Source organism: Xenopus laevis, chromosome 7S (assembly GCF_017654675.1).
Source record: "Xenopus laevis strain J_2021 chromosome 7S, Xenopus_laevis_v10.1, whole genome shotgun sequence".
In the NCBI taxonomy this organism is placed as follows: Eukaryota; Metazoa; Chordata; class Amphibia; order Anura; family Pipidae; genus Xenopus; species Xenopus laevis.
The window spans coordinates 43,352,733-43,378,546 of record NC_054384.1 but is presented as its reverse complement, the minus strand read 5'-3'; the positions used below and the strand labels follow the sequence as shown (position 1 = coordinate 43,378,546).

The window sequence follows — 25,814 nt, the reverse complement described above, 5'->3', positions numbered from 1 at the left end:
CTTATAAAGGCCCTTAATTATCAAATTAACAACACCTGGTAGAGCAAGAAGGAGGAGGTGAGCAAACATAAAAGGTAGAAGGTCTTTCATCATACCAGTAGAATCAGAATCCAAAGGTCTCCAGTGGCTCAATGAGAAAATGCAGGAGCTTGTAAGTGTAAAGTTCAGAGTTCGATCCCAAGTAGCTCCTGACAATATGTACAAAGCAATTTTGTAGAGACTTCTGCTTTTATTTCTGTGTTTTGGACAGATCTGTGGACATCATGTGGCACAGCTAGACCCACTAGGAATCTTAGATGCAGACTTGGACTCATTTGTTCCTTCTGATCTAATCACAACAATTGATAAACTGGGTAAGAATTTAGGGTTCTGATTTGCTTAAGGAAACCAGACAATGCTTTTAACTGCTATCACTGTAATAGTTGCTAAGTTACATTTTGTTGGTCACCATTGGTCAAACACTGTTTTTCAGTAACAATGTCTGTGAAAAAGTTTAGGCAAAAGTTGCAAAAGATGGGGTAAAACATATGATTTATTTGTGAATCACCATTGTTGTCCCCTTATGTGTGAAGTAATGACATACATTGCATTTATGAAAATTATACTTTCCAAAGAGTTAAGGGGCATATTTAGTTATATTTTATTATAGAATAACTCTGGTACACCATTATTTTTCAGCGCTCTAGACTTGGTATAACATATATATATATATATATATCTATCTATATATATCTATATATATCTATATATATCTATATATATATATAATATCAAAACAGGGGGGTTGTGGGAGCACTCTAAAGGCTTTAAAGTATATATATAAGTATAATAAATGCTATTGCATATGTACCCAAAACAGGGGTTATTTTGTTACAAAGTTATGATCATAAAATTGATAAGCCACCATACCACGTCAAGGTAAACCCCGAATGGCGGTCCCTAACTTGTTTTATATTTTATGTGCATTTTAGCATTACCTGTAATCAATATCCGTTGAACGCTGTTTTTTCACTTATATATACTTTAAAGCCTTTAGAGTGCTCCCACAACCCCCCTGTTTTGATATTGTATATTTCGCCAGGAGCTGTGGCATAGCTTCAGTGGTTGTAGCACCCCATACCCCCCCTTTGAATTAGTGGTGATCCTATGCTTTTAAAATTGGGCGTTTGTTTTGGGAATATCTCTCCTTTAAAAGCCTGATTGCTGGCTGGGGAGGATTTAGCCCTCAGTGAAAAAACAGCGTTCAACGGACATTGATTACAGGTAATGCTAAAATGCACATAAAATATAAAACAAGTTAGGGACCGCCATTCGGGGTTTACCTTGACGTGGTATGGTGGCTTATCAATTTTATGATCATAACTTTGTAACAAAATAACCCCTGTTTTGGGTACATATGCAATAGCATTTATTATACTTATATATACTTTAAAGCCTTTAGAGTGCTCCCACAACCCCCCTGTTTTGATATTGTATATTTCGCCAGGAGCTGTGGCATAGCTTCAGTGGTTGTAGCACCCCATACCCCCCCTTTGAATTAGTGGTGATCCTATGCTTTTAAAATTGGGCGTTTGTTTTGGGAATATCTCTCCTTTAAAAGCCTGATTGCTGGCTGGGGAGGATTTAGCCCTCAGTGAAAAAACAGCGTTCAACGGACATTGATTACAGGTAATGCTAAAATGCACATAAAATATAAAACAAGTTAGGGACAGCCATTCGGGGTTTACCTTGACGTGGTATGGTGGCTTATCAATTTTATGATCATAACTTTGTAACAAAATAACCCCTGTTTTGGGTACATATGCAATAGCATTTATTATACTTATATATACTTTAAAGCCTTTAGAGTGCTCCCACAACCCCCCTGTTTTGATATTATATATATATATATATATATATATATATATATATATATATATATATATATATATATATATATATATATATATATATATACACAAGCAAATGTGTTGTAACAGTTATAGCATTTAAGATACGTTTTACTTTGCTTCATTCATTCATTTATTTATTTATATCTCTTAATGTGCTATTTTATGATTGTACTAACAGTAAATTAGGCCTTATTGCAATGAATGGGAGCAAATCATTTACAGAATTGTGCTGGGAATCTGCACAGTTTGTAGCTGTCATGTATCATATGCTGTTTAGTTTTACCTTGTTTTTGGGCTTCATTAGGTCAAATGTTTTTGCACAGGTATAGCGCTATATTAGAACCGGTGGGTTTTTGTAGTTTTAAGTGTGGTATTTTTATCTGGTCTGCTTGAATTTGCTAAAAGGTGCTTTAAAGGGGACCTGTCAGCCAATAATAAATCAAAATCCTATTTTATCGTGTTAGTCATGAAAAATAAACTTTAATTACACTGTATAAATTATTTTAATCTTGCTTCCTTCGACCTGGGAATTCATTATTATAGCATGCAGGCAGGCGCCATTTTGTGGACCCTGTTATTAAGGCAAGCCTTGCATCATCTCAAAATTTTGTTTGTGCACCAGAATGGGGGACCTAATGTCCATCCCCATGCACTAGCTACACAATTAAATGGTGCAGAGAGTGAGATTGGGAAAGTGAGGAGTGCAGGGACATCTAGTAAATGCTTAATGGAAAGTGAAAGTAATTGCCTGCCCCGCCTCTATGCCTAAGGCTTAGAGGAGGGGCAGGCAATATTTGATTGCAAGCTGATATTTTTAAATGTGTTTATAACAGCTTGGATTTCATGTTTAATTTGAAAAGGACTTTTATTACACAGCTTGTAATGTCTGGATGACGAGTCCACTTTAACATTGCTAAAAATAAATACACCTACTTATGTAGAAGTATGGTCGCTGGTTGCAACTTGTTCATAATTTTTCATTGTGCTTTGTGTAGGATATTCGGTACACTGCTACACATGGTATTGGAACCTGATTGGTGTATATCAGTCTTTGGAAAATAGTCTTCTGAGCTTTTGGATTTGGCTGTCTGTAACATAATAAATAAAGTTTGATGAAAAAGACACACATCCATCAAGTTAGCCAATTAATTAAATAACTGTATCTGTTTTCCACCTTTTTTTCCTATTGTTATACCAGTTTTGGTTCAAACCATTTTGTCATTTTTTACATCAACTGCTATCTAGCTAAAAAAGTTGGAACTGTTCTTTCCTGGTTTCATTGTTGGTGTTAATGGTGCTCATGCACACACAAACACTTGCGTACATCACATAACACTTCCAATCCTGTGTAAAACTGCAAAATAAAACAAATCTTTCCAGCAATAAGAGCGATGGAAAATTCATATTTTTTCATGTACCATTTCCTTTGTGTGCTACTCCTAATTTTAGAAACAGTATGCTTCAAAAATAGATAAGGATTATTACATGGACAAGGAAAAGATAAAAAAGGTACTACTAGGAAAGGGCACCCCAAACATGATTGTAATATGAACCTTTAAAGACAATGAAATAAAGACCAAAATCGTTATCCAATGTACTGTATATGTTCATAGGTATATGTTTTTCAAAATAGGTTTTATTTTCTAGCAATACCAATGGTCTCCATCCAACTTCTAGATGCTTCTGCAGTCTTCTTACTGTAATCTGTCATGGCTAAGAACTGTCTCTTCCAGAGGAGCCTGAGTGTGATTGATGGCTGTGTTTCTGAATGTAAGGTATTGCATCTGTCATGAAGAGGTTGATGATGTGCAGCGGCTGAATGGGATTGCGCATAATAAAGCCATGGATTAATGAGCTCCAGCTGCTTACAACGCTTTCAAAAGCTTTGCTGTTTTTCATTTTACCAACTTGATCTCTTTTGAAGCTTAAATGCTTGATATATGATTTTATTCCTGACTGCTTGGATTGATAAGTGATCTTAGAGACACAGAACATGACGTTTGTTTACCCCATTTCAAGTGAAAGAAAAAAAATCGATTCCGCTTTCTCGAATGGTCGCAGTGTTTCCATGTTCTAATTTCCCTCGTCTTTTATTTCGCAAAATATGAAAATGCAAATATGAAATTATCAATAATGTATCACTGGCTTAAATGCACTTTGGAACCAATGATTAATGCTTTTTAAAATATCAAACAATGGTTACTTGCATGTGCTGTTACATTTAGAATCTTGGGCATTCAAGGGCACAAAGATTGTTTTTGATTGTGTCTCATGTAACGTTCAAATATATTCAATGCCAAAGAAATATCACCTGGGTGCTGAGTTGTAGTTCAACATCAAACAGAAACCAAAGATAACTTTTTCTATTATGAAATGGATGTTTCGGTTTTAACCAGGAACTTTATCAAGATCTTGGTTTAGACCGAAACATCAATCCCATGAGTGCTGGTCTCTTCCGATCATTCATTCGGATAAATATAGACAGATAGATATGGCTTCGGAAGTGGGGCGGGTAACATCAGGGGTGGGGAGAGTGATGATTGAGGCAGGTCTTTTGCATCAGGTAGCGATTGGCTGCTCACCATGCCATTAGCTTCAATGTCCTGTCCGAATTTCCTAATTTGGAAATCCAGACATGCAGTTTTCACCCAGACAGCCCAAATCCTGGGCTTTCTGGGTGAAAATATGTGTATACAGTAGGAGGCAGATTTATCAAGGGTCGACTTTCGAAGTTGAAAAACGTCAAAATTCTAATTCAAAAAGACCAACCAAAATATAATCAAAGGTTTTTTTTTTGGCCGAATAGGTACGTTTTCGATCGAATAGGTCAGTTTTCAATCGAATTTAAATTGTATGCATCAAAATAATAGTGCATTTGAACGTAGGATTCAACGTTTTTCCAAAATAACTTTTGATTTTTCAAAGTCCACCAATTGGCTCCAAACAGGTTCTAGGAGGTCCCCAATAGGCTAACAGCAATTCGGCAGCTTTTAGATAGCAAATGGTCAAAGTCATATTTTTAAAGAGAAGAATTTTTTTCAAATCGAATTTGGGCTATTCTCTAGTCGAAGTACACAAAAATTAGCTCTAAATTTGAATTGAATTCGACTATTCACAATCTAAAACATGCCTATTTGGTGTTTTAGCCTATGGGGGACCTCCTACAATCAATGTTGTAAAAATATTTTTTGGTGAAAAAACTTGAATCAAATTTGAATTTCCAGGTAGATCCTATTCACCCAAATTTAAAAAATGTAACTTTTTTAATAAATTTTGCTTGGTCGTTTTTTTTGAATTTTAATAAAGTTTTTTTTTAAAGTTTTTATAAACTCCCATACACAGATAAGGGGCAGATTTAATAAGTGACTAATTGAAAATTAAAACAATTCGAATTTTGAGTTTATTTTAGTGTAATTCGTCTAGGGAATAATCCAAATTCAAATTTTGAAATTTATCATGTACTGTCCCTTTAAGAATTCAAATTCGACTATTTACGTTCTAAAACCTGCCGAATCTGTGTTTTAGCCTATGGGGGACCTCCTATGATAAATTTGGAGTTGTTTCTCTGGTGTAAAAACTTGAATCAAATTCGGAGTTTGCAGGTGAATCCTATTCACCCGAATTTACATTTTTTAATTTTTTAATACATTTCAATTGGTCATTTTTTTTAAACTCTAAATTCGACCCTTGATAAATATGTCCCTAAAACTCAGAATTGTAATATGCAAAGGCTTTGTATTCTATACAGGATTCACCCTAAATCTTTGGTGGAGGTTCAGTATTCAGCAGAGCTATTAAGAAATGTTGTTAAACATTTCAAGCTTATAATATATGTCAGAGTGTATGAGGCACAAAGAAACTAAGTGCCCACTGCTCAGGGTCACAAAACCTGAGAGAGAGGAAATTAACCGAGACCTCCCTGTGTTACAGTAAAGTGCATTTTTCAATGATCCAATCTTTTGTCTGGGAAGGTAAAATTGCAACCTGCCTCTTGCTAAACAGAAATGCCCTTCAGCATTTAGTATTACACCCGTGTTCTGAGGAACATATTTAAGCCATAGTTTTTCTTTACAGTATATGCCTCAGAGGCCTTTAATTTTGCTAAATAGCAGACAGTTGACCTTACATTTCCTTTCTGTGGCTCCACGGACTATCATAATGATTGTAAGTCTTTATATAGAACATTTTTGCACTTTACTCCTAATGGAATATGTGCAGTGTCATCTCTGCTTATTATCTTCATTATTTTATATACAGAAACTGTGAGATAGTCCTCTTTGTATTGATCTCTTTGTGCTCCCTCTTAAGAGGACTGTAATTCATTGTGTATTTAAACTGTCAAGTTCAGTCAGATTCCATTAGGATCTGACCTTACTGTGTTTCCTTTATTTTGCTTTTCTTTCTGGATTAATAACTCTTAAGACCTGGACCTTTCAGAATTCCCTCCCCCCTGCCAGGACTATACCTCTTACTGGATTAAATGTGTGATGTTTAATTTTCCATTTATACTACAGAAATAAGTTGAATGCCATTTTGCTGTTGACTGCATACCGTAAAAGGGATACTGTAATGGCAAAAAAACATTTTTTTCAAAACACATCAGTTAACAGTGCTGATACAGCAGAATTCTGCACTGAAATCAATTTCTCAAAAGTGCATATTCATATTTATATTCAATTTTGAAATCTGACATGGGGCTAGACATTTTGTCAATTTCCCAGCTGCCCCTGGTCATGTGACGTGTGCCTGCACTTTAGGAGAGAAATGCTTTCTGGCAGGCTGCTGTTTTTCCTTCTCAATGTAACTGAATGTGTCTCAGTGGGACATGAGTTTTTACTATTGAGTGTTGTTCCTAGATCTACCAGGCAGCTGTTATCTTGTGTTAGGGAGCTGCTATCTGGTTACCTTCCCATTGTTCTGTTGTTAGGATGCTGAGGGGAAAAGGGTGGGGAGGGGGTGATATCACTCCAACTTGCAGTACAGCAGTAAAGAGTGATTGAAGTTTATCAGAACACAAGTCACATGACTTGGGGCAGCTGGGAAATTGACAATATGTCTAGCCCCATGTCAGATTTCAAAATTGAATATAAAAAAATCTGTTTTCTCTTTTGAGAAATGGGTTTCAGTGCAGAATTCTGCTGGAGCAGCACTATTAACTGATTCATTTTGAGAAAAAAATGTTTTTCCTATGACAGTATCCCTTTAACATCAGGGTTGCAATTGTACTTGTCCAATCCAAGCCTCTGTATCTCCAGATGAACTACACATCCTTTCACAATAAATAGCTCAATGTAATTGATACTTAATTAAATACTTACATCTTGGCATCTCTATGGATGTCGAAAATTCTATATATATTAAGGTTATTAAAAGAAGAAGGCTGGGAAGGGCTTAAGGGGTAAGGTGATTTCATATAAGGAGCTCAAGGTGGATATGATATCTATGAACAAATACATCTTGGAGTCATGAATAAGTTTTTAACCCTCTGAGGCAAATTGGAGAGGCTTTAGAAGGGTTTGTTTGCCTTCCTCTGGATCAACTAGCAGTTGACTAGTCTAAGTATAGACTTAAAAGGTTGAACTTAATAGACGTGTGTCTTTATTCAACCTGCATGAAACTTACTATGTGGGCAGATTCTGCAGTGGGGTCTATGGACTGCGACTCAAAGGTTGCTTCTCTCTGTCCTGTGCCTACACTGATACACCTGTATGTATAATTGAGGGAAGTAGGGTAGGACTATGAGTCACAAGCCTCATGGAGACCATTACATTACAATCCTGGAGTATAAGTGAGAGTAGTAGGGTAGGACTATGTATCCCAAGCCTCACGGGGGACATCACATTAATCCTGGAGCATCAGCTATATCTCATGATAGAAAACAAGGGGGGCAATGTTGGGACATTTGTTGAGGTATGATTTTTTTACTGCTGGAAGGCTGAGGTAGCTTTAGGCTGGTAAAAAAAGCCAAAGGATACAGCATGTCTAGCTTTTTCTTCTCTGTTAATTTGAATTTTAACATGCATCTTTGCTAAACAAAATTATTCAGTATGTTCTATTTTGTGTTATTTTGGTGTCTAAATAATTTATTTTATTTTCTTTTTCAATCAGGCTTTTTTGGGTTGCTTGAAGGAGACCTGGACAAAGTTTTCCGCTTGCCAACAACCACATATGTTGGAGGAAACAAATCTACCCTGTCTCTGCGAGAGATCATCAGAAGACTGGAGGTAAATTGGGCTTTTGTGTGTCAGATAAAGAAGGCCCAATCATTTATTATAAATAATTATCCTTCACATCAAACAGAACTTAGGTCAGTGGTAATGCATAGCTGTGGAAATGTTTTTTCTGCATGTTTTATCATACTTGCAACTGACATCTTATCTTTTTTTGCCTTAAAGAATATATATTGTCAACACTTTGGGCTGGAGTTTATGTTTATCAATGACGTAGAACAGTGTCAGTGGATTCGACAAAATTTCGAGACTCCTGGCATTATGAAGTTTCATGAAGAGAAGCGAACACTTCTAGCAAGGCTTGTACGGTCCACCAGGTATTCCATTACTGTTCAAAGCTTTTTAACAGCTTTTAGTTCTAATGCAATGATGCATAGGCTTGGAGTGCAATAATAAATACATAAGGTTAAAGGTCATTTTATAGGCCAAGCTAATTAGCAATTGGAAATGGTTGTTTTCCTCAAAATAAGAGCATGCTTTTGAAATTTTGTGTGCATTTCTAAACAGAACTAATCATAACACATCTTGGCTCAGAGCCAGGGGTAATGTAACATATTGGAACATTTGCTGCTTTTGATGTAACGTATTTTTCTTATTAGTGTATAAATGCATATACTAAGGTACTTGTTTGTGCTTGGACTAGAGGTGGCCATACACATAAAGATGCGCACGTTTGGCGATTTTGCCAAACGAGCGGATCTCTCCCCCATGTGACCACATTGTGGTGGGCGATATCTGGCTGATCCGATCGTGGGCCGATCATAATGTATGGTTTAGGGCAGTCGGATCCAACAGGTTTTTTAACACTGCCCAATCGACATCTGGCTGAATTTCGGACAGATATTGATCAGGGAAGCCTGTTGGAGGGCCCCACACATATACAGTATTAACAGCCCATGGAAGGCTTGTGAACTACATAGGTAATGCTAAATTGAAACACTGTATACTAGGTAGGTTTCAATCCCTGTTGCAAATGAAGACCGTATTTAAAAACCAGAGTTCTTACTGAATAGGGTTTTATTTTAAATTATATAATTTAAACTTCCACTATCATTACTAAGAAAACGAGTATGTTGGGCAGTGGCTGCCAAGTGGATAATCCAGTTACACAACAATAAATTCACTCAATAATGGTTCCTCAACACAAATTTGAAGAATTTTTTTTTATCTTTATTGCAAAAGCCAGAATGCAAACAAAATAAAATCATTTAAAAGTGATGACTTAAGTAAGCATCCCATTAATGTTTCTGGCTTTTCACTGGACTTCAACACAATGTACAATGTTTCTCTGTTTTTGCGGTATGTTTTTGCACTGAGTTTGGTCAAATGTATAGTATGAATAGCTTCTTGTTTCTTAGTGAAATATGTGTGTGTGTGTGTATATCTATAGAAGTAAGTCAAATCAACTGGACTTGCTGTGTATATGTGTATATATATATATATATATATATATATATATATATATATATATATATATATATATATATATAAATTGTCTGGAAGCCGGCACTGCTCTTCAATAGGTTAAAGTTGCCTGGGTGCAAAAAAGCCCAAGAAATGTATAGAAAGATGATAAAGCTCGCACTCACAGGGCTTGCAAGGTCAAAAAGTGTTTATTTCAAACAAAAGACGACTAACGTTTCGGCTTGCACTCAAGCCTTTCTCAAAAAAAAAAAAAAGCCTTTTTTTTTGAGAAAGGCTTGAGTGCAAGCCGAAACGTTAGTCGTCTTTTGTTTGAAATAAACACTTTTTGACCTTGCAAGCCCTGTGAGTGCGAGCTTTATCATCTTTCTATATATATATATATATATATATATATATATATATATATATATATATATATATATATATATATATATATATATATTTATATCATCCAACTGGCTTTCTCAATTCAGAATAACCTGTAAATCTTCCTTCGGGAATATATCCTCTGGAATGTTGCTACAATCAGCATAATCTGTTTATCATAATCCACAATGATGTCATTAATTAAATGTTGATTATATTAGCAAGATTGGAGCTTTGATGTGTTCTTAAACCTTCCAAGTATATTCTTGAAGGAAGATTTACAAGTTATTCTGAATTGAGAGAGCCAGTTGGATGACTGGTAAAACGTCTTCAAGGAAAAAACACAGCAAGTCCAGTTGATTTGACTTACTTCTATAGATATACCATGACCTGGATGAATGAGAATCTTTCACAAACATATGTGTGTGTGTGTGTGTGTGTGTGTGTGTGTGTGTGTGTGTGTGTGTGTATATATATATATATATATATATATATATATATATATATATATATATATATATATATATATATATACTCATTCACATCTGGTGCAGAGAACAGAGAACATCAAGGCGACTGCCTGGTGCTGGTTAGAAATCATGTCATACTACCTCCAAAAATAAAATGAATAAACCACTTCTTACATTTCAAAAGAATTCTGTGGGAGACTATGTCACAATAAAATTATGTAACAATGGTGTAACTACTATACAGCAGGGGGGTCCGGGCCACATGTTCTGCTGTATGGTAGCCCTTCTCCATAGTGACTCTACATAACCCCTTCTGCCATAATTTTTGTTACCCACTGCAGACGGACAAGCAGGTAGGTGGACAGACAGCAATGTGCAATAATAAACCTTTCTCTGTCTTTCATTCCTATTGATTACTGGCAGTAAATTCTGTGCAACCAATAATGCAAATTGTCCGTCTCTAGGTTTGAAGATTTCCTGGCACGCAAGTGGTCATCTGAGAAGAGATTTGGGTTGGAAGGATGTGAGGTGATGATCCCAGCATTGAAGGCAATTATAGACAAGTCTAGTGAGATGGGACTGGAATATGTCATACTGGGGATGCCTCACAGGTATGTTTGTAGTCATGTGCAACAAAATATGTAAAGCACATATTTAACGCTGAGTTTTACAACTTGTAAATGTTTGGAACTTTAGTATGAATTTACAACATGCAAGTGCTCAATTTAGGCCACAACGAATCATATTATTATTATTATACACAATAAGGGGCAGATTAAGCAAGGGTCAAATTTCGAGTTTATGGGACTTTCTAAAAACTCCCATCAAGTCACATAAACTCGAAATTCGAAAAAAAAAACACCAATCAAAGTTTATTAAAAATATAATTTTTTAAAAAAACGGTTGAATAGGATTGAGCTGCAAATTCGAATCAAATTCGAATCAAATTAAATTCAAGGTTTTTCACCCCCAAAAAAAGTTAAAAACATTTTTTTGAAAAATTGTTGTTTTTCAAAAGTCCACCAAATGACTCCAAATTAATTGTAGGGGGTACCCCATAGGCTAAAACACCAATTCAGCAGGTTTTAGAATTTTAATTCTTAAAGGGACACTACGGGGCAGATTTATCAAGGGTCCTTTAAAGGAGAACTAACCCCACCGGTAACAAAAGCCCCCCATAACTGCCTTCCATCGCCCAACACACTGTGCATTAGTCAAAAAGAAGCCCCTAAAAACCCTGACCCTAAGAGCTAGTCAGTGAGGTAACTTTGGGTGACAATTGAAAACGCATCTCCGCATGTGCATTTTTATTGTAGCCTATGGGGAAAAACACTGAGGCAGTTCGGGGAGATAGTTGCTCAAAAGACGAGGTGATTAGTCGCCAGGCAACAAAATCTCCCCGAATCTCCTTGTGTGGCCTTACCCTAAAATTTAGAGCAGCACAGCGGGTTTCCCAGGCACCATCTTCTGTCCATTCACATTCTTTTCCGGTCTCAACGCCGACAATTAGCCTGCGGGAGCATACACAGCTGAAGCCGATCCCTGACTAGGCACAACTGCGCATCAGCTTCGTGCCAGCTTAGAGACCCGTAAATACAATTGGGCAGAAGATGGTGCCCGGGAACTCAGCTGTACTGCTCTGCATTTTAGGGTCAGTTTTTTTTTGTCAGGGGCTTCTTTTTCACTTATGCACAGTGTGGGGAGGGGGTGATGGCAGGCAGTTTGTTACTGTGGGGGGTAAGGGGTTAACATTGAGGAACAATACATGTTCAAAGTTTCACTACTATGTCAGTTTCTGGATACTTATCTTATGGGATTTTTTGTGGTCCTAAAAGTATTAGTTCAAAATGCTGCAGACAGTCAGACACAGCTTAGTCTACTTACCGATAGCTTGGCAACGTATCTCTTCATGTTTGATTTATAGAGGCAGGCTCAATGTACTGGCTAATGTGATTCGAAAGGATTTAGACCAGATCTTCTGCCAGTTTGACCCTAAGCTGGAGGCTTCCGATGAGGTAACATTTCTTTTTTATTTATTCACTGCTCACATTAGATATATTACTTAGAATTCAACTATTTAATGCTAAGAATGTTCTTCAGTAAGCTCATTTTATCGAACACTATTTTGTTATTTTTGGAGTAAAGTTTTCCTACTTATATGTTCAGTTTATTTTATTGAAAAAGGCTATATTGTCAAACTGAAAGCAAATAAAATTATTAAATGTTTATATACATATGGGGGCAGATTTGTCAAGGGTCGAATTTAGAATTTGAAAAACTTCGAAATTCGAATTCAAAGACCAACTGAAGTTTTTTTGGTCCGAATATATCTGTTTAAGATCGAATAGGTTAGTTTTCGATCAAATTCGAATGGTACGAATTGAAGTAATCCTTTGATTTTTCAAAGTCCACCAATTGACTCCAGATGGGTTCTAGGAGGTCCCCCATAGGCTAAAACAGCAATTCGCCAGGTTTTAGAAGTCACATTTTTAAAGAGACAGTACATGATAAATTTCAAAATTCGAATTTTCTAATTTTTTTTTCAAATTCAAATCGAATTTGGACTAGTCGAAGTACACAAAAATTAGTTCAAAATTCAAATTATTTTAATCTTTTATTATTATTATTTTTAACCTTTGATAAATCTGCCCCATAAACTTTCCCTCTAGGAAATAACCTTTTGAGATGAGACACATGGATTAACAATGCCTTATTTTAATAATTTGTTTAGTAGTAATCTACAATGTAAATGACAATATCCTGTAGAGGATTTTCTGCTGTTTATTACAGCAATGTTGATCTCTGGAATTCAAGTCACTTGATGTGAAGCCTTAAAATTTAGACTAAAGCTATCAAAACATATATATTTTGCACTATATAAAGGGTCAAACAGCAGCACAGAGATTTGCAATTTTTGATTATGCAGGGGTTATTTTACATCTCCAAGTGCAGTGAGTAAAATGCAATTTCAAGCACAATCACCGTGTTTTTCCCAACAATGCAGTGTTTTTCCCATAACCCAGTGTCCTTGTGGTCGCAAGGGGGTGATGGCCCTGACACAATTTTGCCCATTTAGCCAAAAATGTATGCATCTGGGCTTTCATTTGTCACAAATTGGATGCAACAAGTCTGTCATCATTTCTGGTGTTCACTGTGCGAGTGATGGCTGCACTCGATTCTTTATGCACCACCTTGTCAGAAGGCTCTAGTGGCTCCAGAATTCCCCTGTGTCTATAGGAGCAGCAATGTTCAATTGAGAATAGAAGACAGGAATGACTGACTGGTCCTGAACACAACTATACAGTGCTATACTGCACACAGCGCATATTGATATAAGTTCCCTTTAATGAAAGGGGGTTTACGCACATTTGGCTGTGGCGAAATTTGTAGGAATGCAACTGAGGTCATAAATTGCCCCTAAATTTGGGTGGAGTTGACTTAGCATTTTTTCTTACTTTTCCAATGTAATGCTCAGTTACCTTTCCAGACCGAATTATTAGTTTTATACCGATAGTTGCAGAGATTAAAAGGGGTTGTTCACCTTTGAATTATCTTTTATGATGTAGAGAGTGATATTCTGAGACCATTTGCAACTAGTTATCATTCCTTATTATTTGTGCTTTTTGGGTTATTTAGCTTTTTATTCAGCAGCTCTCCAGTTTTAAGTTCTAGCAATGCTATGGTCCAAATTACCCTAGCAACCATGCATTGATTTGAATAAATGTGGCCATACTCTATATAAGATCAGCTCGTTTGGCAAGGTCGCCAAACAAGTGGATATTTCTCCCGATATGCCCACCAAAGAATCGGTCTAAAGGATCCAAACCGGCAGCTTAAATCTTTAGAGAAAAAGTAATAAAAAATACTATACCTATAACTATATATTTGTAGCCTTACAGAACATTTGTTTTATAGACTGGGTCAGTGACCCCCATCTGAAAGCTGGGAATAGTCAAAAGAAGAAGGCAAATAATTAAAAATCTATAAAAACTGGAGGCCAACTGAAGAATTGCTTGCAATAAGCCATTCTGTAAAATATTAAAAGCTATCTTAAAGGTGAACCACCCCTTTAAATTACCCTGGAAATTGCTTGTAGTAAAATACCACAAATGGTGCCTTTAGGGACTAAGGCTAAAGTCACACTTAGGGGCAGATTTACTAAAGGGCCAAGTGACTAACGTAAGCGAAAATTCGCCAGTGTGACGTCATTTAGTTACTTTGCCGATTTACTAACGGTCGCAGATGTAACTTTGCTAGTGAAGGAGATAGACTCTAGCGGTAATTCGCTTCCTTACGCCTGGCAAAGTTGCGTTCTGGCGAAGGGACGTAACTACGCAAATTCACTAAGATTTGGATTTTACTGAACGTTACCTCTTGAGCCAGACTTGCCTTCGCCACCTCAGACCAGACGAAGTGCAATAGAGTAGATAGGACTTCCTCAAAAAATAGTTGAACATGAAGTCCCAAAAAACGCTGGCGACTTTTCATTTTTCAGGGTGATAGGCTGCAAAAGATCGTAAATTTTTTCTGGGGTACCCGGTTCCCCCCCTACATTTCCTAACATAGGGCACATAAACTATACATTGGGATCATGTGTAGGGCAATATAACAACTCTATTTTATTTTATTAAGGTTGGCTGCAACATATCCGTCCATTCAACTTTAACTTCCCGCCGTATGAAATTTAGGCAACGCTAGTGCAACTTTGCTTCCCTTGCCGCAGTAATGCTAGCACTACTTCGCCACTGTTCGGCACCCTGGATGCAACTTCAGATGTTAGTGAATTAGCGTTGTCCAGGCGAATCTACGCCTGGCGAAATGTTGCGATGTGAGCGAAGCAGACACTAGCACAAATTTGGCACATAGTGAATCTGCCCCTTAGAGTTTTCTAAGAGTTAATGACAATATGCTGCAATTTGCACCTTATTTCAGAACTGACATGCATAGCATAAACCTGTCAGTGTGCACATGGGGCAGAGTTTGTCCTGAAAATGCATAGCTGGCCTTGTTGCTGAGGTAATTATATACAGACATTTGCCTAAGATGTAAACTTATTTGACAGGTTATGTTTCACTGCCACCATCTTACTAGTGAGTTGTTAGGGACACATACCATCATGCAGACAAATGTATTTAAGGGCTCAGATTGTATGTGAGTTTGCAATGATTATCTAAGGCAGTGATCCCCAACCAGTAGCTCGTGAACAACATGTTGCTCTCCAACCCCTTAGATGTTGCTCCCAGTGGCCTCAAAGCAGGTGTTTATTTTTGAATTCCAGGCTTAGTGGCAAGTTTTAGTAGCATAAAAATCAGGTGTACTGACAAACAGAGCCTCAATGTAGGTTGACAATCCACATATGAGCTACTAAATGGCCAATAACAATGCTAGTGTTGCTCCCGACCCCAACCCCATTTACTTCTGAATGTTGCTCACAGGTTCTAAAGGTTGGGGATCCCTGATCTAAGGGGTTATTTACTAAAATCCAAAAATGTCTCACTGTTTTCTTAAAACCACTTCGACCAAAATCCTGTGCACATTTTAGCGTATTTGTCAATAATTTTTCTCGAAAAAATCTGGTGTGGAAAAAAAATCTGAATTGTACAGTGTATTTTCGGATTTGATGCCTCAAAAACTCAGATTATCGCCTGAAATCCGCAAATTCTTCAGATTATTGTATTAAACTTGATTTCTTCCAATTGTAAACAGGATATCTGCTATCTACCTCTGCAGGTTTCAGATGGAGTACTTTTTTATTCAGACTTTTAGCAGCATTGGGGTTTAATAAATTCGAGGTTTTTTTTCCTCTGGAAAAATTGTGTTTTTTCCTTTAAAACTCTGACCAGAAAACAATTGGACTTTAATAAATAACCCTAAGCTTTAGGGAAAACTTGTGAAACTATTAAAAGGTTTTTTAGGTTGGAATTTTATGTTATTTATGGGGGGGGGTTCTCTATTCTCTCTCTCTCTCTCTTTCTTAAAATGTCTCCTCTTTTTTCATATACTGTTACCTGAAAACAAAGAAAAGATTGTTATTTCATTCTGCAATAGTATGCATGTAGCTACTTGATTAATAATTAAATAAGAAAGATTCATGACTCCAAGATCCTCTTCTTCTAAAAGTGGTAAAAGGTTGCATTTACCATAGTTCTCATTAGCTAATGCTGCTTATATCTAGGAATGTAAGAAATAAACTATAAGAAAACAAAACAAAATATATATCTTGTTTACAGGAAGAAATTGCAAAGTATGATAGAATTTGTGAGGAGGCCTATGCCAGGTCCAAAGATAAGAAAATTCTCAACATAAAACACTGGTTGGACTCACCATGGCCAGGTACGCGAATTGGAGTAAAGAAAATTAATGGTAACAGATTATTTACAATTACTCTAATTCATGCTTTTTTAAGGATTTTTCACTTTAGATGGTGAGCCAAAAAGTATAACGTGTCCCCCAACTGGTATTCCTGAAGACATGCTCTCCCATATTGGTGATATTGCCAGTTCAGTGCCTGTGAAAGATTTTAAAATTCATGGAGGTGAGTTGTAGTTCATGTATTGTTTCCAACTATCAGACAAATTCTTTGTGTTTCTCCTATTTTTTCAATTATTATGACTGAAATTGGGGTAAACATTTCTTGAGACCATAGGCAGTTTCCTCACTACCTCACTGGGTGGTAGTAATAAAGGTTTAGATGAACCCCCATTTGAATGCCCCATCCCTTGCACAGGTCAATTGGTCAGAGGAATTAAAGCCTTGCCAGCCATTCCAATCATGATCAGTCCAAGTGAAAATCAATCCTGTGTATCCAAAGTATATATAACGCAGGATCCCAGTTATCAGGGGATCCTGGGGGAGGAGTGAGGGGGGCATACAGTTTACCAGCTAAGGAGGTCCCTCTGTTACAAGGAAAACAGAATAATACTAACTTAACATATAATTCTCCACTAAGTAATGCAAATTTCAAAAGTAAAAGTAGTAACCTCCGCTGTATGCTGGCAAATGCACAGAGTTTGTCAGGTTAAATCCTAGAACCTAGAATTAATTGCATGCTCTAAAAATCATGATAAAATTGGTATCACTGAGACCTGGTGGGATGAAACATGTGACTGGATTGTGAATTTAAATGGTTACACCCTTTTTAGGAGGGACAAAAAAAGGGTGGAGGAGTGTGTTTGTATGTAAAGCCTGAATTAAAGCCATGCGCTAAAGAAATAACCATAGCTGGCACTGGCGAGGGTGTAGAATCCCTCTGGGTAGAGATTTTGACAGGGCAAAAGGTTACAAAAAGAATTATCATTGGTGTATGCTATAAACCACCTCGTATAAGTGTCGAGTATGAAGCCCAGCTACTCTTGCAGATACAAGCGGCTTCACAGCTGGGTCAAGTTGTTGCTATGGGTGACTTTAATTATCCAGACATTGACTAGGGTAATGGGTTTGCTAAGACAGAAAAAGCTAGTAGGTTTGTAAATATGCTGAATGACAACTTTTTATTCCAGCTCGTTCAAGAACCTACTAGGAATAACTCTCTTTTGGACCTTGTAATAACTAATAATACTGAACTCATCTCTAACATTTGTGTGGGTGAGCATTTAGGGAATAGTGATCATAACATGGTCTCCTTTGAGATTCTATAAGGGAGTAACTAAAACACTAAATTTCAGACGTGCAAACTTTGACAGTATAAGGGCATCTATGCAACATATTAAGTGGGAAATGCGTTTCACAGGGTTAAACATAGTACAAAAATGGGAAGTCTTTAAAATGCTGCTTAATAAATATACTTGTCAGTATATTCCACTTGTAAGCAAGGAACGTCGTTGCAAAGCAAAACCTTTTTGGTTCAATAGAAGCGTTGCTGTTGAGGTGGGTAAGAAAAGACTTAAGGCTTTCAAGTTAGCTGGGACAGCCGAATCATTTATAAGGTACAAGGAGGCCAATAAATCATGCAAAGAAGCTATAAGACAAGCTAAAATTGATATAGAAAAGGATATTGCAGCAAGCAGTAAAAAAATCCAAAATTATTTTTTAAATATGTTAATAGTAAAAATTGAAGCAGGAAGGGGTGGGACCCTTACTATCATAGGGGGGGTCAGCTGGTTGATGAAAACAAAATAAAAGCGCAGATTCTGAACTCATATTTTTCATCTGTCTACACAAATAAGGAACCAATAAGTGAAGGTTTCCTTCTTAAGAGTCCCAATTCTAGTAATACAACTAATGATGCATGGTTCACACATGATGAAATTCAAAAGAGACTAGAACATGTTAAGATTAACAAAGGTCTGGGGCCAGATGGTATTCATCCCAGGGTACTTAGCGAGCTTAGCTCCGTGATTGCCAAAACTCTGTACTTAATTTTTCAGGATTCATTGAGATCTGGCATAGTGCAGAGAGACTGGCGAATTGCAAATGTGGTGCCTCTATTCAAAAAAGGATCCCGTTCTCAGCCTCAAAACTATAGGCCAGTTAGTCTGACGTCAGTGGTAGGAAAGCTTCTCGAAGGGTTAATAAAGGATAAGATACTGGACTTCATAGCAAATCATAATACTATGAGTTTGTGCCAGCATGGTTTTACGCATAAAGAAATAGAACTTAATTTATTTTTATGAGAAGGTAAGTAGAGACCTCGATTCTGGGATGGCAGTGGATGTGATTTACTTAGACTTTGCTAAAGCATTTGATACAGTGGCAAACAAAAGTTTACTGGTTAAATTAAGGAATGTTGGCCTGGAACATAGTATTTGTACCTGGATAGAGAACTGGCTAAAAGATAGACTACAGAGTGGTGGTAAATGGAACATTTTCTAATTGGACCAGTGTTGTTAGTGGAGTACTGCAGGGCTCTGTACTAGGTCCCTTGCTTTTCAACTTGTTTATTAATGACCTGGAGGTGGGCATTGAAAGTACTGTTTCTATTTTTGCAGATGATACTAAATTGTGCAGAACTATAGGTTCCATGCAGGATGCTGCCACTTTGCAGAATGATTTTTCTTAGTTGGGAAACGGCAGCAAACTGGAAAATGAGGTTCAATGTTGATAAATGCAAGGTTATGCACTTTGGCAAATATAATATAAATGCAAGTTACACACTAAATGGCAGTGTGTTGGGCATCTCCTTAAATGAGAAGGATCTAGGGGTTTTTGTAGATAACAAGTTGTCTAAATCTGGGCAGTGTCATTCTGTGGCTACTAAAGCAAATAAAGTTCTGTCTTGCATAAAAAAGGGCATTAACTCAAGGGATGAAAACATAATTATGCCTCTTTATAGGTCCCTGGTGAGGCCTCATCTGGAGTATGCAGTGCAGTTTTGGACTCCAGTCCTTAAGAGGGATATAAATGAGCTGGAGAGAGTGCAGAGACGTGCAACTAAATTGTTTAGAGGGTTGAAAGACTTAAATTATGAGGGTAGACTGTTAAGGTTGGGGTTGTTTTCTCTGGAAAAAATGCGCTTGCGAGGGGACATGATTACACTTTACAAGTACATTAGAGGACATTATAGACAAATAGCAGGGGACCTTTTTACCCATAAAGTGGATCAACATACCAGAGGCCACCCCTTTAGACTAGAAGAAAAGAACTTTCATTTGAAGCAACGTAGGGGGTTCTTCACAGTCAGGACAGTGAGGTTGTGGAATGCACTGCCGGTTGATGTTGTGATTCAGTTAATGCCTTTAAGAATGGTTTGGATGATTTTTTGGACAGACATAATATAAAAGGCTATTGTGATACTAAGCTCTATAGTTAGTATAGGTATGGGTATATAGAATTTAATTAAAAGTAGAGAGGGGTGTGTGTATGGATGCTGGGTTTTCATTTGGAGGGGTTCAACTTGATGGACTTTGTCTTTTTTCAACCCTATTTAACTATGTAACTATGTAACAATGAGGTCCAAATATTTCATCTGTCTATCCATTAGTCAAACTTGTTCAACAGTCCATATTGACCCCCTAATAATGTAGAAAAAAATGTCATATTATGGCAAACAACCTCAGTACTGCAGCCACAGGCCTACTCAACCCAGGCATCATTAAACCCTGTCACAAACTATACATGGTTCTACAAGGATGCTGCCAATAATACCACTCATTTTAAATAGTAATTATGCATCTCACCATGCAGTAGTTTTCAAAACGAATAGGCAGCACTATCTGTTAAGAGAAGAAATAGGGATTACTCAAAGCTACAAGAAATGTATTACACTCAATTGGTCATTTAACACCTGGGGTTCTAATGAGCATAACTTTTTTTTTATTAGTGCTTCTTTTTGTAAGAGTAGCATCCATTTGTCACCACCCCTCTGAGGTTCCTTGATCACTTCCAATAGCGACCGCTTAAGTTGTGACATATTAAAATGACATCAGACAGGAGTATCTGTGCTGTATTAGGCTTAAAGTTCTTTATATCTCCACTATGTTCTTTGATTCTGGCTTTCAATTGTCTGGCAGTCGGTCGAAACTTTCCCACATTTTTACATATACACCACCCCCTCGGTGTCATACTGTCTTAATTTAACACTGTTTCCCATCTTAGGGTGTTGCACAACTGCACCTTTAATAATAGAGGGGCAACATACACAGGTAAGGCATGGAAAGGTACCAATCACTGCTTTTCCTTTAAAAATACTTTCCATCTTATTGGGGTGGCAAGTTTCTGTTAGACAGACAATATCTTTTAACATTTGGCCTCTTATATAACTTAACAATGGTGGTTATAAGCATATCTTGCCTAATGTTTTATCCCCTTTAAGGATAGACCAAAACCTTTTAATAATTTTCTCAATACCACAGCTTTGTTCCGTATACTTACTTACCAACAGTATACTTTTTGGTGTAACACCTAATCATCGCTTGTTTTTTCAAACAACAAAACATTTCTGGGAACCTCCCACACCTGTTTAAAAGTGTCTATATGGGTAGTTTCATCATACCTCTTCTCTTTAAGTATGTCAATTAACATGGATGCTACTTCCCAGTAATCCTCATTGCTTGAGGATATTCTCTTGGTCTTCATAAACTGGCCTTTTGGAATTGCCTTTATGCACCGAGATTTGTAAAAGCTTGGCACATTTAACAAGGTATTATGGTCAGTGACCTTTCTATATAAAGTTGTGGTCAGTTTGCCATTATACAATGTAAGTGTAACATCAAAATATTCAATTATGTTGTGGAGGTTTCCAAGGTAAATTTAATTGTGGGATGTTTAGTGTTTGCTTCAGAGACCATTTCAAAGAAAAGAGAGGTATCCCCTACATATAACCAAAATATCATCCACACAAACCGTAAATATAGAACTATATTGTCCCTATGCTTATGTTGCAAGAAGAGGCAAACAGGTTAGCAAATGAAGGAGCTACTGCAGCACCCATTTTCTTTGGAGCTGCCAGTAAAAAATCTCCTTCAAATCTAAAATAGTTTATTTCAGTACAATGTTCAAACAATCCAGTAAAAAATAAAATAGCTTAAATCGTTATATAAATCAGTCTCCAAAAGAAGCTCTTCTATATACTTCAGCCCTTCCTCTTCTGGCATTGAAGTATATAAACTCTTGGGGGCCAATTCATTAACTTCGAGTGAAGGATTCGAAGTAAAAAAACGTCAAATTTCGAAGTGTTTTTTTGGCTACTTCGACCATCGAATGGGCTACTTCGACCTTCGACTACGACTTCGAATCGAATGATTCGAACTAAAAATCACTTGACTATTTGACCATTCGATAGTCGAAGTACTGTCTCTTTAAGAAAAAACTTTGACCCCCTAGTTCGCCACCTAAAAGCTACCAAACCCAATGTTTGGTCGAAGGATAATCCTTCGATCGTTGGATTGAAATCCTTCTAATCGTTCGATTCGAAGGATTGAATCGTTCGATTGAACGATTATTCCTTCGATCGTACGATTACAGTATTTGCGCAAAATCCTTCGACTTCGATATTCGAAGTTGAAGGATTTTCATTCCCAGTCGAATATCGAGGGTTAATTAACCCTCGATATTCGACCCTTGATGACTTTGCCCCATGATGTTAATTCTGCACAATAGTGTACAATCAACAGGAAATGATGGTAATTTTTATCTAACGGCTGCAGGTAAGAATCAACATATTTAGAGAGAGGTTCTAAGATTGAACCTGCACCTGAGACAGTCAGCCACCCTGGGGGATTTTTTAGAGACTTTAGTGTATTTTCGGTAACATATATAGAACTGGAGTATGAGGATATTCAATCAAAAGATATTCCTTTATACTCGTATCAATAGTTCCATTGTTAAAAGCATTGGTCACTATAGCCACAATTGCTTTCCTTGTCTTTGCCGATATTTTGATAATACCTTATACCTATCTCTATCCACCTTATTGGCCTTTTTGATAGTGATATCTTTGATCATTTTTAATGACTGAAGTGGCAGTTTTTCATCACGTGATAAGTCAAGTGTTTATTGCCATAATATGATTTTTTTTCTACATTATTAGGGGGTCAACATAGACTGTTGAACAAGTTTGACTAATGGATATACACATGAAAAATTTGGACTTTACAACTGGGATCCTGGGATATAGACTTTGGATACACCAGATTGATTTTAACTTGGACTGATCAGAATTGAAATGGCTGGCAAGGCTATTATTTCTCAGAGAAGTTGCTTTTAGCCAGTTGTTTTGTTCTGGAGGGTGGGGTTAATTGGTTATATATTTCATCACATGTTAACTGTGTGTTACATTTGAAAAAGAGCCCATATAGCTCTAAACATGTTGTGTGGTTAATAAAGGCACCTTTCACAGCAGTTCTCCTGTGCCTATGGTATCTGTTCCCTACCAATACTACTTTGGAATTCTGCTTTGAATGGGAGCAAGAGACACGATTAGGGATGTAGCGAACGTCGGAAAAAAAGTTTGCGAACATATTCGCGAACTTGCGCAAAAATGCGAGCGGTTCGCGAACGGTTCGCGAACCCCATAGACTTCAATGGGAAGGCGAACTTTAACATCTAGAAAAGACATTTCTGGCCAGAAAAATGATTTTAAAGTTGTTTAAAGGGTGCAACGACCTGGACAGTGGCATGCCAGAGGGGGATCAAGGGCAAAAATGTATCTGAAAAATCTGCCTGTGTGTGCTTGGAAGAGATAGTGTAGGGGGAGAGCTGTTAGTGATTTCAGGGACAGATGATAGTAAGCTTGCTGGCTAGTAATCTGCTTGATACTGCTCTGTATTGGAGGGACAGAAGTCTGCAGGGATTTGAGGGACATTTTAGCTTAGGTAGCTTTGCTGGCTAGTAATCTACTGTTCTCTTTAAACAACTGCCATACGTTGACCTTGTAGGCATTGTTTGCCCAGTTTTTTTGGACGCAGCCACTGAAGCACAGTTGCCAGAAAAAATATGCCATATAAATGCTGAAAATAGTCATTTTTCGCCATACGTTGACCTTGTAGACATTGTTTGCCCAGTTTTTTTGGACGCAGCCACTGAAGCACAGTTGCCAGAAAAATTATGCCATATAAATGCTGAAAATATAAATTTTTTTGGTTGCAGCCACTGAAGCACAGAGGCCAGAAAAATTATGCCATATAAATGCAGAAAATATGCATTTTTTTGGTCGCAGCCACTGAAGCACAGTTGCCAGAAAAAATATGCCATATAAATGCTGAAAATAGTCATTTTTTGCCATATACATTGAGTCAACGTATGGCAAAAAATGACTATTTTCAGCATTTATATGGCATATTTTTTCTGGCCTCTGTGCTTCAGTGGCTGCGGCCAAAAAAACTGGGCAAACAATGCCTACAAGGTCAACGTCGTTGACCTTGTAGGCATTGTTTGCCCAGTTTTTTTGGCCGCAGCCACTGAAGCACAGAGGCCAGAAAAAATATGCCATATAAATGCTGAAAATAGTCATTTTTTTGGTCGCAGCCACTGAAGCACAGTTGCCAGAAAAATTATGCCATATAAATGCTGAAAATATAAATTTTTTTGGTCGCAGCCACTGAAGCACAGAGGCCAGAAAAATTATGCCATATAAATGCTGAAAATATAAATTTTTTTGGTTGCAGCCACTGAAGCACAGTTGACAGAAAAATTATGCCATATAAATGCTGAAAATATAATTTTTTTTGGTTGCAGCCACTGAAGCACAGAGGCCAGAAAAATTATGCCATATAAATGCAGAAAATATGCATTTTTTTGGTTGCAGCCACTGAAGCACAGAGGCCAGAAAAATTATGCCATATAAATGCAGAAAATATGCATTTTTTTGGACGCAGCCACTGAAGCACAGAGGCCAGAAAAATTATGCCATATAAATGCAGAAAATATGCATTTTTTTGGTTGCAGCCACTGAAGCACAGTTGCCAGAAAAAATATGCCATATAAATGCTGAAAATAGTCATTTTTTGCCATACGTTGACCTTGTAGACATTGTTTGCCCAGTTTTTTTGGTTGCAGCCACTGAAGCACAGAGGCCAGAAAAAATTAAACCAGTAGGGTTTGCACCCTAGTTTGTAACGGTGGCGGAGGGAGGAGGAGGACGCTAAAGGACAGCTGTGTGTGGAGTCATGAGGCTTGAAGAGAAGGACAGCTGCATAGAAGTCAGAACAAGTCTTCCGGCGTGCAGTAACCCTCCGAGATCCACCCCTCATTCATTTTAATAAAGGTCAGGTAATCGACACTTTTGTGACCTAGGCGAGTTCTCTTCTCAGTTACAATCCCTCCTGCTGCACTGAAGGTCCTTTCTGAGAGCACACTTGAGGCTGGGCAAGACAAGAGGTTCATGGCAAATTGTGACAGCTCTGGCCACAGATCAAGCCTGCGCACCCAGTAGTCCAGGGGTTCATCGCTCCTCAGAGTGTCGATATCTGCAGTTAATGCCAGGTAGTCCGCTACCTGCCGGTCGAGGCGTTCTTTGAGGGTGGATCCAGAAGGGTTGTGGCGCTGCCTTGGACAGAAAAACATTTGCATGTCTGACGTTACAGACTGGCCAAAGGGCTTTGTCCTTGCAGGTGTGCTCGTGGCAGGATTACTGGCACCTCTGCCCCTGGAATGTTGATGAGTTCCTGAAGTGACATCACCCTTAAAAGCATTGTACAACATGTTTTGCAGGCTGGTTTGTAAATGCCGCATCTTTTCGGACTTGTGGTATGTTGGTAACATTTCTGACACTTTATGCTTGTACCGAGGGTCTAGTAGCGTTGCGACCCAGTACAGGTCCTTCTCCTTAAGCCTCTTGATACGGGGGGTCCTTCAACAGGCATGACAGCATGAAAGACCCCATTCTCACAAGGTTGGATGCAGAGCTATCCATCTCCGCTTCCTCATTATCAAGGACTGCATCATCCACGGTCTCCTCCCCCCAGCCACGTACAAGACCAGGGGTCCCCAAAAGGTCACCACTAGCCCCCTGGGAAGCCTGCTCCTGTTGGTCCTCCTCCTCCTCCTCCACAAAG

General features: G+C 37.7%; 1 pseudogene; it reads left to right on the top strand.

Moving 5' to 3' along the window:
• LOC108703348 overlaps positions 1–25,814 on the top strand; it is a 143,340-nt pseudogene that overhangs the window by 35,904 nt on the left and 81,622 nt on the right.